We start from the raw sequence: 14053 nt of genomic DNA, 5'->3' as shown, positions 1-14053 counted from the left end.
GATAAACCATCAAAGATGTGTGTGAGAGAGACCGACAAAGACAGAAAGATGGAAAGAAGGAGAGACAATTGGTAGAATGCTAATGGCTCAGTTAATTGGGCCACAATAAATTTTTCAATTTATTTCAGAGTAATAGTTATTTACCTCACTTAAAATTTGTGTTATACCACTTATTTGCTTATTGTTCTTCAATTGTTCTCCATCAATTATAGAACTGAGTTCTTTAGACTGTCTTCCTGGACTGGTAATAATTTGATCTTGTCTACCCCTCCAGATTCATTTTCCACATTTTCCACATTTTCATTTCCCTGCTCTCACATAGTACAGTTTGAAAGCTTCCTGATTTTAGATATGCTTCTGCCTACAATCTTATTTTTTGCTTCTTTATGTAATCCCTTAATGGGGTCCCTATCACCACCATCTCTGGTGAACTCCTAAGTATCCTTCAAAACTCACTAATGATCGGGTATCACTTTCCTATCCTTCAAATTGGATAGAATTTATAAGTCCTATCTTTAAAACACTTCTTCATTTTGTACACTCTTCTACAATTGTACTGATTCTCATTTTTAGTTTTTCCCCATGTATCTTCATGATAGTGCAGTTTCTCAATCTCAGCACTACTGACATTTTAGAGCAGTTAAGTCATTATTGTAGCTAGTTGTACTATATACTATGGGATGCTTAGTGGCATCCCTGGCTTCTGCCCCCTAGATTCCAATAGCATCTCTCCAAGTTTGGACAATCCAAAATATCTCCAGATACTGTCAAACACCCCTTGGAGGATAACACTGCCCCAGTTATTTTTTTTAATGTTTGTTTGTTTATTGGTTGATTGAGAGAGAGACAGAGAGAGAGAGAGAGAGAATGTGAGAAGAGGAGGGGCAGAGAGAGAGAGGGAGACACAGAATCCGAAGCAGGCTCCAGACTTTGAGCTGTCAGCACAAAACCCACCACGGGGCTTGAACCCATGAACAGTGAGATCATGACCTGAGCCAAAATCAGACCCTCAACCAACTGAGCCACCCAGGCGAACATTGCCCCAGTTATAGTGTAAGCCTCTCCAGGATTGTACCTAGTCTATTTCATCTTATTAAACTCAGAAACTAACACAGCATCTGGCTCACAACATACATTCAAGCAATGTTTAATGAAGTGATCCGAACCACAGAAAGTATGACACTGCTCTAGCAAAATGCCAGAGACTTCCCAGTGTCAACAGCATTCTTTAGTTATTTCTAAATAAAGATAGTTTCTAGTTAAAAATGATGTTTCACTACTAAGAAAAACAAAGGAACTCCGGTTTTGTTTTCTTTTTCTAAAAGAAGAGGGCATATTTGAAAAAGTCTTCTGAGCACCGGGACCCAAGGGCTGTTTTTGACTTTGTATTTATTGAGACCTTCCGGGCTCACTCCCTGCTCGTCTGTTTCCTCACACTCTTGAAGCCCACTCTGCCAGTCTTCACCTCCCCAGCAGTTTCATTCCCGTGTCTTACACATACAGCACTGGAGTAGAGCCCTCAATAGGCCCTCACAGCTGCTCAGAAGCAAGCCTTCAGCAAAAGTGAATAGCTCCTGTGGAGGAGGGCCAAGTCCATTGTCTGTCTGCTTTCTGTGCCAGGGCGTTTGGCTCCTGTTTACTGGGCTTTTATCTGCATTTATCTTTTCAACCATATGAATTTAAATTATGTCTTTATCTTTTACTACTGAGGCAGCCTAAATCCCCCTTCTATCTTAATAGGACTTCCTACTACAGCCCATTTTCTTTAAGAGAGGGTTATAAATACTAGAGATGGGAAATGGACTACTTCTAGGAAAATCATGTGAGTCCAGTTTGGTGCATGTGGGAAAGGTTCAGACTTCCCAGCACCACAGGGTAGGACTCAAAGAGGATATCTTATATTTAAAACAGAAGGTAACTTATGGCCTTTCTCCCACCTGCTAAATGGTAGGCCTTGCCTTCTTCTGTTTGAATAGTAAATTATGGAAAGACAAAGAGACTCTAGAAAACTCAGCATGGCAAAACCAAATGGAGATTGTTGTTTTTTTGCTTTTGTTTTTGTTTTTTCCTTAAAACAACTATACAAATTAGAAGAGAAGATAAATCCTTCACCAGAAGCTGAGGGACCACTGTGACAGAACAGTGCTATCTTCATCCAATTCTGTTTGCTTTTGCTTTCTCTGCCTTGGGCTTTGTGAAAATACAAAGCATTGATTTTGTGCTCTTCTGTTTAAAACTATTATGGCAGACAATGTAGGTTGGCTATCCCAATTTCCATTCCCAACTCCCTTCTGAGTCCCTTCTCCCTTGTCCTGCCTCTAACTAAGAAGCTGGCAAAACTGAATACTCACTTTCCCAGTTTCTCCTGAAGCTTGCACGGACGTGTGGTCTAGTCTTGCCCAAATGGGGATTCTAGGAAAGTGCCTTCCTGATACAAAGACAGTTGTTTCTTATGCCACCTCTTTCCCCTTCTTCATGCTTTGAATGTAGACATGTTTCTGGAGCTACAGTCACCATCTTAAGACTGTGAAGCATCTCTTCCATCAGTAGGCAGCTCCACCATTCTGCCAAGTGAGAAGAATGAATCTCTTTCTCTAAACCTGGTAGACAACTGCTCTGCTGTTTGCTGCCAAAAGCATTTATAATGAAAATAGCTGTGTTTATATTCCTGTCAAGTCACTATGAAAATAAATGTGTTTGGTACACCCCTTCTCTCTTCCCTATGCATTTTCAACCAAAATCCATCAGGATACAGTGTGGTTAGTCCAAAATCTGCCTGTCACGGAGCATTAATCTAAGCCAATGATGACATTACAGCTCAAGTTAGTTCCAGAAGACAGGCTGAAAATCTAGGTCACAGTCCTTGGATGCCTGGCTTTCATATAGCTAACGTTTACTGAATGCTTATTAGGTACTAAACACTCTTTAAGTGCTGCTTTAAATGAACTAACTCACTTAGTGTTCATAAGAACCTATGAGATAGGTCCCAAGATCATACTCATTTTAAAGATGAGGGAACAGGGGTGCCTGGGTAGCTCAGACGGTTAAGCATCCAACTTTGGCTCAGGACATGATCTCACAGCTTGTGAGCTCGAGCCCCGTGTTGGGCTCTGTGCTGACAGTTCAATGCCTAGAGCCTGCTTTGGATTCTGTGTGTCAGCCTCTCTCTGCCCCTCCTCCGCTCACACTCTGTCTCTCTCTGTCTCTCAAAAATAAATAACCATTAAAAAAAAATTTTTTTTTAAAGATGAGGGAAAAACGACGCAGAGTAACTAACTTAGCCAAGGTTATCTACCTAATGAGCAGCACATCGCTATTATCTACATGGCTTGGACTTTCTGTGTCTATGGAGTACGTATCCCAAAGAATATCCTGAAGAATATCCTTGAAGAAAAAAAGCAGTGCCATTCTACATATATTGGGAAACAGATGAATTTCTGTTTGCATCTTTTAGAGAGTATCAGAGTTACTACCCTGTAAGATAAAAACAGCTATAAAGGGAAAGGTGATTCTGCCCACATCATTCAGAGCGAAAAAGTCCATTTATGTGAAATGATATTAAATACTAATATGAATAAAAATAACAATAACACTAACCTCTATTGTGAGCTTATCAATTGTCAGGCACTTTGCTAAGTAATTTTATGGTTCTTTCTACTCAATTCTCAGAATAATACAGAGGAAGTAAGCTGCCAGCCCCCAAAGCCATTGCTTCTCCCTCCTCTTTGCTGTCTAAGCCCCAATATTTTTTAATGTATTTACCTCCCTCTTGCCAAGAGCTCAGAGAAGTCTATTCCATCCCTAGCCCCAGGGGAACAATCATGATTGGTCTCTGTCAACAATCTCTTTTGCCAGCTGTTGCTTTGAGATAGGCATATTCTTCCTTGAGAAGCTGTAAACAAGGAGAAATAAGGGGTAATCTACTGGGAATTTCTGGGAAAGATCTCCCTTACTAGTCAAAAGAAGCACCAGGAGGAAGTGCCATGTCATGCCAGTAACTGAAGCAGTCATCTTGCAACTATTAGTTAGAAGCCTAAGCACCAAGCCAAATTGCTAAGCATGCCAGGAAAAAAAGAGAGAAAGGTAGAAATGTGGGTACCCAGTGACAGTATTAACTGCTGAGTTAACCCTTAAACTGTCTTCCCTCTACACTTCTTACTCTATGAAACAGCAGACGCTTTGGGTTATAAAATATACCAAATAGGTTCCATTGTTAGCCCCATTTTAGAGCTGAGGAAACTGAGGCACTGGGTGTGAAAACAGGTATTCAAACCTGGGGCAATCAAAACACCATCACCACCAGCATCTCCAAAACCTCCCAGCTTCCTCTTGCTAGCTCCCAAAGCCCACTTTCTTTTTTTACACCCAGTAAGGAACATTTCAGTAGTGAATTTTTGAGCCATCATCCTGTTCTCTGAACATCCAAGTGATGTTTAGATTAGCAGACTACAAAATGGTTTCAGAAAAAGCTTTGTCCTCTCCAAATTAGAATGTAAGACCAGAAGTGCTGATGAAACACATACCTAGGCAGTGGTATTCATAAGAAGTAACTAGAATAAATATGTAGAGTTATGTAGAGTTGGGCAGCTTTTCCATGCCTCACTTCTACTACATCCTTTCCTCATGCTCCGCAGATCCTTCCCAACAAGGGTACTTGCCTTTCCCCAAACACAGGACACTTTCATTGAACTTATCCCTTGCTCAGGTATTTCTTCTGGGACTGCTCTCCCCCCAGCATGCCAGTCTAGACCTTACCCTTCTTTGGAGCCCAGTTTTAACACACCAGCTCCCAAATCTGTCCCCATTACAGTTGGTTCCTCTCTTAATTGTACCACTACAGTATTTTATCTTATTATCCCACTGAATATTGTTTTAATTTGTATTGTAAGTATATGTCTGCCTTCCTTGCTCAGATGATAAATGGTCTCCATGGTGTACCAAAGGCCTTCTACCACATACTTCAAATTGGGATTTGGACTTTTAAAAAAATCAAAGTTCTGATTCCTACAACATTAATGGAGTATTTTTATGAATAAAAACACAGCCTATTCTTTCTAAAATGAAGCCATTCTTTTTTTAAAAAGTAATCTCTATGCTCAATGTGGGGCTTGAACTCATGACTCTGAAATCAAGAGTCACATGCTCTACCGACTGAGCCAGCCAGGCACCCGCATTCATTCTTTCATAATTAACATTTTTAAATTGCCATATTAAAAAAATTTTAATGTTTATTTATTTTGAGAGAGAGAGAGAGCATGAGTCAGGAAGGGTGGGGCAGAGAGAGAGGGAGACAGAGAATCTGAAGCAGGCTCTGTGCTATCAGTGCAAAACCCGACCTGGGGCTCAAACCAAAAAAACCATGAGATCATGACCTGAGCCGATGTCAGACACTCAACTGACTGATCTACCCAGGTGCCCCTAAATTGCTACATTTTTCTTTCAATTTTAGAAATACCAAAAGAGAATAATTTTGTTAACTATTACCTTATGTAAAATTAGGATTTTCAAAGGACTTTCTAGGATTTGTTTCCTTTTTTCTACCTTTCCTGCCCCCTCACCCTTCTATTTAGTGATACAGAGAAAGGATATAGGTTCTGGGTGGTGAATAGAATAAAAAAGGTCCTTTAAGAACTATACTAGGACAGGGGAAAGAAATGAACTCTTTCATGACAGTAACTCTCTGACAGCACAGAGAAGTTGAGAGAAGCACTCAACTGTCAAAGAAAACTATTTAAGGAGCAGGGGCCCTGATATCAAACCTGCACACATAAAGCTTTATAGCCTAATAAAGTAGGCTATCTAAGAGAAAGACCCAGATTATTGCAGTTATATGAGCCACACAGCAAAGTAAAAAGAACATGGCAACTGATGACAACTAGAGCCAATCTGACCATAAAGAACAACTTTTCTAAAAACAATGACCACCAGTCCAGTCAGCTTTGTAAGTCACACTGAGTTCACTTATGTTTTCACAGACTGCAGCACTTCTCTATTTGTGAAGAATATTTCTCCTGGAGTTCGTGTCCTCTTGCTTCCATATTCCTCTGCTGCCATGGTCTATCCCTATTTGCACTGTCAGTTACTTAATTAGAGAACTAGAATGCAAGAGGGAGGAAACCAACACTTATAAACTTAATACCCACTGTGTGTCAGAGGTAGGCTCTATTCCTCATGTAGTCCCCAACACAATCCCGTGATGTGTCATTGGATCCATTTTTCAGAAGAGATATTTGACCCATGAGTTCACCACCCCATGAATCATGTACTTCAGGCACCAGGGCCTCTGGCTAGATGTGGCACACACCTGGTCACAAATGGAAGTATGATGAGTGTTCATATGCTGAGCAGAATGATGCCATATATAAATGACTGAGAACTTTACAGTCCTCGACTGCTATTTGAAAAAGAGCAAAGAAAGTAATTCTTACCAAATGTATGTTCCTCATGGCAAAACCAGGAAATGGCCAATGTCAAAACCTTTTTTTTTTCCTAAAGCTACAAATAAATATAGCTGGTATGGATACTATTGGTCTTAGGATTTTGATAAAGTTCAAAGATGAAAATGGAGAACCTTTGGTCAATATTTATTTACCTTTAATAATTCCTAAAGGATGCTACTGATCAATTACAAGAGTGACCACTTAGAACAAAAGGAACAGAGCAGGCCTTTAAGACTTATGTCAAACAGGATAGGTTTGTGGAACCAAAAATAAACCCATCACTTAAGAATTACTTATGGGAAGGGTGCCTGGGTGGCTCAGTCAGTTAAGTGTCTGACTCTAGATTTCGGGTCTGGTCATGATCTCACAGCTTGGTTTGTGACATCAAGCCCCATGTCATGCTCTACACTGACAGCATGAAACATGCTTGGGATTCTCTCTCTCTCTCCTCTCCCTGCCTCTCCTCTACTCAATTAATAAATAAACATTAAAATAAAGAATAAACATTAAAAAACATTAAAAAAAAGAATAACCTTTGGGAAAGGTCATTGTTTCTGTAAGGGTTTGAGGTAAAGACATTATAATCATTTCATTCACAGTGTATGTGATCCATCTAAAGCCTTCGACTCTACTGAGAGCAATGAATCAAGATGAAATTCGAGGAGGGCTGTCGAGGCTTAGAAAAACTGGAATTGGGTGTATTCAGTTAAATCACCAAGGAAGTCAGGGACTCAGAATTTTAAAGTACAACAAGATCTTGAAAATTACCTAATTCAATCCCTAATCATATGAATTCGGAAATTATAGTCCAGGGATGGTTCTAGAGCACCAGATTCTTGACACCCAAGCCAGCATTCTCCTCCTACTTTATGAAGTTCTATAACACATCAATTAGAATCAGGAATGAAATATATATAACATATTATACTGTATATTTACTCTCCACAAGTAGTTGTAGATTAGAACAAAAATTACCTCAAGCTTCCCCAGGGCCAGATCAGAGCTGCCCTCAACATGCAAATACGAATTACAAATCCCAAAATGAGGTTATTCTAAAGGAATTCTAGAGTAAATTCATCAAAAAGTGTACAGAAAATATGCCAGGAGACAAAATTCTAATCTCTAAATAAAATGTTAGTCCCTCTGCAACAGAAATACAATGTACAATTTTATTTACTCTTGTTCAAGAAAAAATAAAACACACCTAGAGAATTCTGGAGACCATGTGTAAAGTTAACACAAGTACACTTATTCTCATAAATCCTCAATTCCTCACTAGAGGAGGAGGAGTCCTTCGAATTGGGTGAGGTAAGAACAAATAAAAGGAAGTATTACTTTACTCAGAAAATAATAAACATGTGGAGCTCATTACCACAAAAGAAGTACAGGCAAGGAATATAAATGGATTCATAAAGGTTTTGACCAAATTTATGAATGTCAGAGCCATAAACGGCTACTGAGAGTATACCTGACCTTTAAGGTTAATGTCAGGGAGGAAAACTGTGTCCTTTCCTGGCAAATCCCTCAAGGCCCCTGTTGTCAACACAATATTGGGTTGGATGGAACACCAGGCTTGCCTGGCAGAGCAGTTCTTAACTGATGGGTATCTGGGCCAGATGAACATTCATCTCTTCAAAGGGAACATAAATGAAAAATGTTCCACTTTAAACAGGAAGCTTGATGAAATGCTCCTTCAGACACTATTATTTATGTATCAGAGCAAAACAAGAGGAAAAATGTTAGTTCTGGAGTCAGAAGAAGGCAAGGTTTGAATCCAGGCCATGCCACTGAATGGGCCCTGGTGCAAGTTACTTACTTTTCTGCACTCTGCTTTCTCACACGTGAAGTGGGGAGAATCATATCCATGCTGCAGGTACTTCGCTGAGACTTAGATAAGAAAACACTTTGTACACTGAAAAACAAAAAATACGTGTTATGATGTAGTGATAGCCAGTTTTAAGCAAATCTCAGTCACTTTGGAAGAGGGTCTGTGAGACATGTGAAGACAGAGCAAACCCTGCTTTATTTTTCTGGAGAGAATAGATAAGACTATTTAAAAAGTACTCAAGACCCACGTCAGATGTTAACTCCCCAAGGCAGAGTTTCTTTCTCCTCTAAATTTCCAGAAACATCCAGTCATGTCTCAAAGCATTTGTATTATTATTTATCAGATTACTCATCTTCTTCATTTAACTGTGAGCCCCTCTAAGACAGAAGACTTCTCCAATTCATCTTTGCATTCCTAATATTTATCATAGTTCCTGATATACAGGTGGCATTCAATAGATGTTGAATAAATTACTCCATGTGTGGCTGATCCTGTTGTCTCCACTTTACAACAGTAGGATTAAGAAATGACTCAACTATAAAACAAAATAATTTAAAAGTAGCTAAGGTACAAAACCAACAGCTTTCCAAATTTCTAGACTTCAGTCTCTAACTCTGTAATTTGGGAATAATAACAGCTTGGTTCTATTCGCACAAAAAAGAAAAAAAAATCTAACCAAAGAGGTGAAAAATCTATACACTGAAAACTCTGGAAAGCTTATGACAGAAATTGAAGAAGACACAAAAAAATAGAGAAAGATTCCATGCTCCTGGATAGGAAGAACAAATATTAAAATGTTGATACTCCCCAAATAAATCTACATATTCAATGGAATCCCTATCAAAATAACACCATCATTCTTCACAGAGCTAGAACAAATAATCCTAAAATTTGTATGGAACCAGAAAAGGCCCCGAATAGCCAAAGCAATCTTGAAAAAGAAAACCAAAGCAGGAGGCATCACAATCCCAGACTTCAAGCTATACTACAAAGCTGTAATCATCAAGACAGTATGATACTAGCACAAGAAGAGACACTCAGATCAATGCAATAGAATAGGGAACTCAGAAATGGACCCACAAACGTATGGCCAACTAATCTTTGACAAAGCAGGAAAGAGTATCCAACGGAATAAAGACAGTCTCTTCAGCTAGTGGTGCTGGGAAAACTGGATAGTGACATGCAGAAGAATGAACCTGGACCACTTTCTTACACCATATACAAAAATAAACTCAAAATGCATGAAAGACCTAAATGTAAGACAGGAAGCCATCAAAATCCTTGAGGAGAAAGCAGGCAAAAACCTCTTTGATCTTGGCCGCAGCAACTTCTTACTCAACACATCTCCGGAGGCAAGGGAAACAAAAGCAAAATGAACTACTGGGACCTCATCAAAATAAAAAGCTTCTGCACAGCAAAGGAAACCATCAGCAAAACTAAAAGGCAACCAACAGAATGGGAGAAGATATTTGCAAATGACATATCAGATAAACGGTTAGTATCCAAAATCTACGAAGAACTTACCAAACTCAACACCCAAAAATCAAAGAATCCAGTGAAGAAATGGGCAAAGGACATGAATAAACACTTCTCCAAGGAAGACATCCAGATGGCCAACCGACACATGAAAAAATACTCCACATCACTCACCATCAGGGAAATACAAATCAAAAAAACAATGAGATACCACCTTACACCTGTCAGAATGGCTAACATGAACAACTCAAGCAACAACAGATATTGGCGAGGATGCGGAGAAAGAGGATCTCTTTTGCATTGTTGGTGGGAATGCAAACTGGTGCAGCCACTCTGGAAAACAGTACGGAGGTTCCTCAAAAAACTAAAAGTAGAACTACTCTACAACCCAGCAATGGCACTACTAGGCATTTATCCAAGGGATACAGGTGTGCTGTTTCGAAGGGACACATGCACCCCCATGTTTATAGCAGGACTATCAACAATAGCAAAGTATGGAAAGAGCCCAAATGTCCATCGATGGATGAATGGATAAAGAAGATGTGGTATATATATACAATGGAGTATGACTCAGCAATCCAAAAGAATGAAATCTTGCCATTTGCAACTATGTGGATGGAACTGGAGGGTATTATGCTAAGTGAAATTAGTCAGAGAAAGACAAAAATCATATGACTTCACTCATATGAGGACTTTAAGAGACAAAAGAGATGAACATAAGGGAAGGGAAACAAAAATAATACAAAAACAGGGAGGGGGACAAAACAGAAGAGACTCATAAATATGGAGAACAAACTGAGGGTTTCTGGAGGGGTTGTGGGAGGAGATATGGGGTAAATGGGTAAGGGGCACTAAGGAATCTATTCCTGAAATCATTGTTGCACTATATGCTAACTAATTTGGACGTAAATTTTAAAAAATAAAAAATAAAATTAAAAAAAATAAAACATGGAATGAGAGAGAGAAGATGGCGGCGTAGGAGGACGCTGGGCACACCGCGCATCCTGCTGATCACTTAGATTCCACCTATACCTGCCTAAATAACCCAGAAAACCGCCAGAGGATTAGCAGAACAGAGTCTCCGGAGCCAAGTGCAGACGAGAGGCCCACGGAAGAGGGTAGGAAGGGTGGCGAGGCGGTGCGCGCTCCACGGACTGGCAGGAGGGAGCCGGGGGGGAGGGGCGGCTTGCCGGCCAAGCAGAGCCCCCGAGTCTGGCTGGCAAAAGCAGAGGGGCCTGACGGACTGTGTTCCGACAGCAAGCGCGACTTAACGTCTGGGAGGTCATAAGTTAACAGCTCTGCTCGGAAAGCGGGAGGGCTGGAGGACAAAGGGAGGGAGAACTGCTGAGCCCCCGGACGACAGAGCTCAGCTTGGTGGGGAACAAAGGCGCCCGCCAGCGCCATCTCCCTCGCCCATCCCCCAGCCAAAATCCCAAAAGGAACCAGTTCCTGCCAGGGAACTTGCTCGCTCCGCGCAAACACCCAACTCTGAGCTTCTGCGGAGCCAAACCTCCGGCAGCGGATCTGACTCCCTCCCGCTGCCACAGGGCCCCTCCTGAAGTGGATCACCTAAGGAGAAGCGAGCTAAGCCTGCCCCTCCTGCCCCCGTGCACCTTGCCTACCCACCCCAGCTAATACGCCAGATCCCCAGCACCACAAGCCTGGCAGTGTGCAAGTAGCCCAGATGGGCCACGCCACCCCACAGTGAATCCCGCCCCTAGGAGAGGGGAAGAGAAGGCACACACCAGTCCTACTGTGGCCCCAGCGGTGGGCTGGGGGCAGACATCAGGTCAGACTGTGGCCCCGCCCACCAACTCCAGTTATACACCACAGCACAGGGGAAGTGCCCTGCAGGTCTGCACCACTCCAGGGACTATCCAAAATGACCAAACGGAAGAATTCCCCTCAGAAGAATCTCCAGGAAATAACAACGGCTAATGAACTGATCAAAAAGGATTTAAATAATATAACAGAAAGTGAATTTAGAATAATAGTCATAAAATTAATTGCTGGGCTTGAAAACAGTATAGAGGACAGCAGAGAATCTCTTGCTACAGAGATCAAGGGACTAAGGAACAGTCACGAGGAGCTGAAAAGCGCTTTAAACGAAATCAAAACAAAACGGAAACGACGACAGCTCGGATTGAAGAGGCAGAGGAGAGAATAGGTGAACTAGAAGATAAAGTTATGGAAAAAGAGGAAGCCGAGAGAAAGAGAGATAAAAATATCCAGGAGTATGAGGGGAAAATTAGAGAACTAAATGATACACTAAAAAGAAATAATATACGCATAATTGGTATCCCAGAGGAGGAAGAGAGAGGGAAAGGTGCTGAAAGGGTACTTGAAGAAATAATAGCTGAGAACTTCCCTGATCTGGGGAAGGAAAAAGGCATTGAAATCCAAGAGGCACAGAGAACTCCCTTCAGACGTAACTTGAATCGATCTTCTGCACGACATATCATAGTGAAACTGGCAAAATACAAGGACAAAGAGAAAATTCTGAAAGCAGCAAGGGATAAACGTGCCCTCACATATAAAGGGAGACCTATAAGACTCGTGACTGATCTCTCTTTTGAAACTTGGCAGGCCAGAAAGGATTGGCACGATATCTTCAGTGTGCTAAACAGAAAAAATATGCAGCCGAGAATCCTTTATCCAGCAAGTCTGTCATTTAGAATAGAAGGAGAGATAAAGGTCTTCCCAAACAAACAAAAACTGAAGGAATTTGTCACCACTAAACCAGCCCTACAAAGATCCTAAGGGGGATCCTGTGAGACAAAGTACCAGAGACATCACTACAAGCATAAAACAGACAGACATCACAATGACTCTAAACCCGTATCTTTCTATAATAACACTGAATGTAAATGGATTAAATGCGCCAACCAAAAGACATAGGGTATCAGAATGGATAAAAAAACAAGACCCATCTATTTGCTGTCTACAAGAGACTCATTTTAGATCTGAGGACACCTTTAGATTGAGAGCGAGGGGATGGAGAACTATTTATCATGCTACTGGAAGCCAAAAGAAAGCTGGAGTAGCCATACTTATATCAGACAAACTAGACTTTAAATTAAAAGCTGTAACAAGAGATGAAGGGCATTATATAATAATTACAGGGTCTATCCATCAGGAAGAGCTAACAATTATAAATGTCTATGCGCCGAATACCGGAGCCCCCAAATATATAAAACAATTACTCATAAACATAAGCAACCTTATTGATAAGAATGTGGTAATTGCAGGGGACTTTAACACCCCACTTACAGAAATGGATAGATCATCTAGACACACGGTCAATAAAGAAACAAGGGCCCTGAATGATACATTGGATCAGATGGACTTGACAGATCTATTTAGAACTCTGCATCCCAAAGCAACAGAATATACTTTCTTCTCGAGTGCACATGGAACATTCTCCAAGATAGATCATATACTGGGTCACAAAACAGCCCTTCCTAAGTTTACAAGAATTGAAATTATACCATGCATACTTTCAGACCACAATGCTATGAAGCTTGAAATCAACCACAGGAAAAAGTCTGGAAAACCTCCAAAAGCATGGAGGTTAAAGAACACCCTACTAACGAATGAGTGGGTCAACAAGGCAATTAGAGAAGAAATTAAAAAATATATGGAAACAAACGAAAAAGAAAATACAACAATCCAAACGCTTTGGGACGCAGCGAAGGCAGTCCTGAGAGGAAAATACATTGCAATCCAGGCCTACCTCAAGAAACAAGAAAAATCCCAAATACAAAATCTAACAGCACACCTAAAGGAAATAGAAGCAGAACAGCAAACGCAGCCTAAACCCAGCAGAAGAAGAGAAATAATAAAGATCAGAGCAGAAATAAACAATATAGAATCTAAAAAAACTGTAGAGCAGATCAACGAAACCAAGAGTTGGTTTTTTGAAAAAATAAACAAAATTGACAAACCTCTAGCCAGGCTTCTCAAGAAGAAAAGGGAGATGACCCAAATAGATAAAATCATGAATGAAAATGGAATTATTAAAACCAATCCCTCAGAGATACAAACAAGTATCAGGGAATACTATGAAAAATTATATGCCAACAAATTGGACAACCTGGAAGAAATGGACAAATTCCTAAACACCCACACTCTTCCAAAACTCAATCAGGAGGAAATAGAAAGCTTGAACAGACCCATAACCAGCGAAGAAATTGAATCAGTTATCAAAAATCTCCCAATAAATAAGAGTCCAGGACCAGATGGCTTCCCAGGGGAGTTCTACCAGACGTTTAAAGCAAAGATAATACCTATCATTCTCAAGCTATTCCAA

General features: G+C 40.6%; 1 long non-coding RNA gene across 1 annotated transcript in view; it reads right to left on the bottom strand.

Annotated features, from left to right (window-relative positions):
* The window catches only part of LOC122237659, a 116572-nt gene that overhangs the window by 23123 nt on the left and 79396 nt on the right, over positions 1–14053 (bottom strand). Inside the window, exon 3 of the long non-coding RNA XR_006216254.1 lies at positions 8257–8352. This is a non-coding gene — a long non-coding RNA (uncharacterized LOC122237659). The remainder of the gene's footprint in view (positions 1–8256; positions 8353–14053) is intronic.

This window comes from Panthera tigris, chromosome B1 (assembly GCF_018350195.1).
Source record: "Panthera tigris isolate Pti1 chromosome B1, P.tigris_Pti1_mat1.1, whole genome shotgun sequence".
Classification (NCBI taxonomy): domain Eukaryota; kingdom Metazoa; phylum Chordata; class Mammalia; order Carnivora; family Felidae; genus Panthera; species Panthera tigris.
Note: the sequence above shows the minus strand (reverse complement) of the source record. Positions and strands in the feature narration are given on the sequence as shown.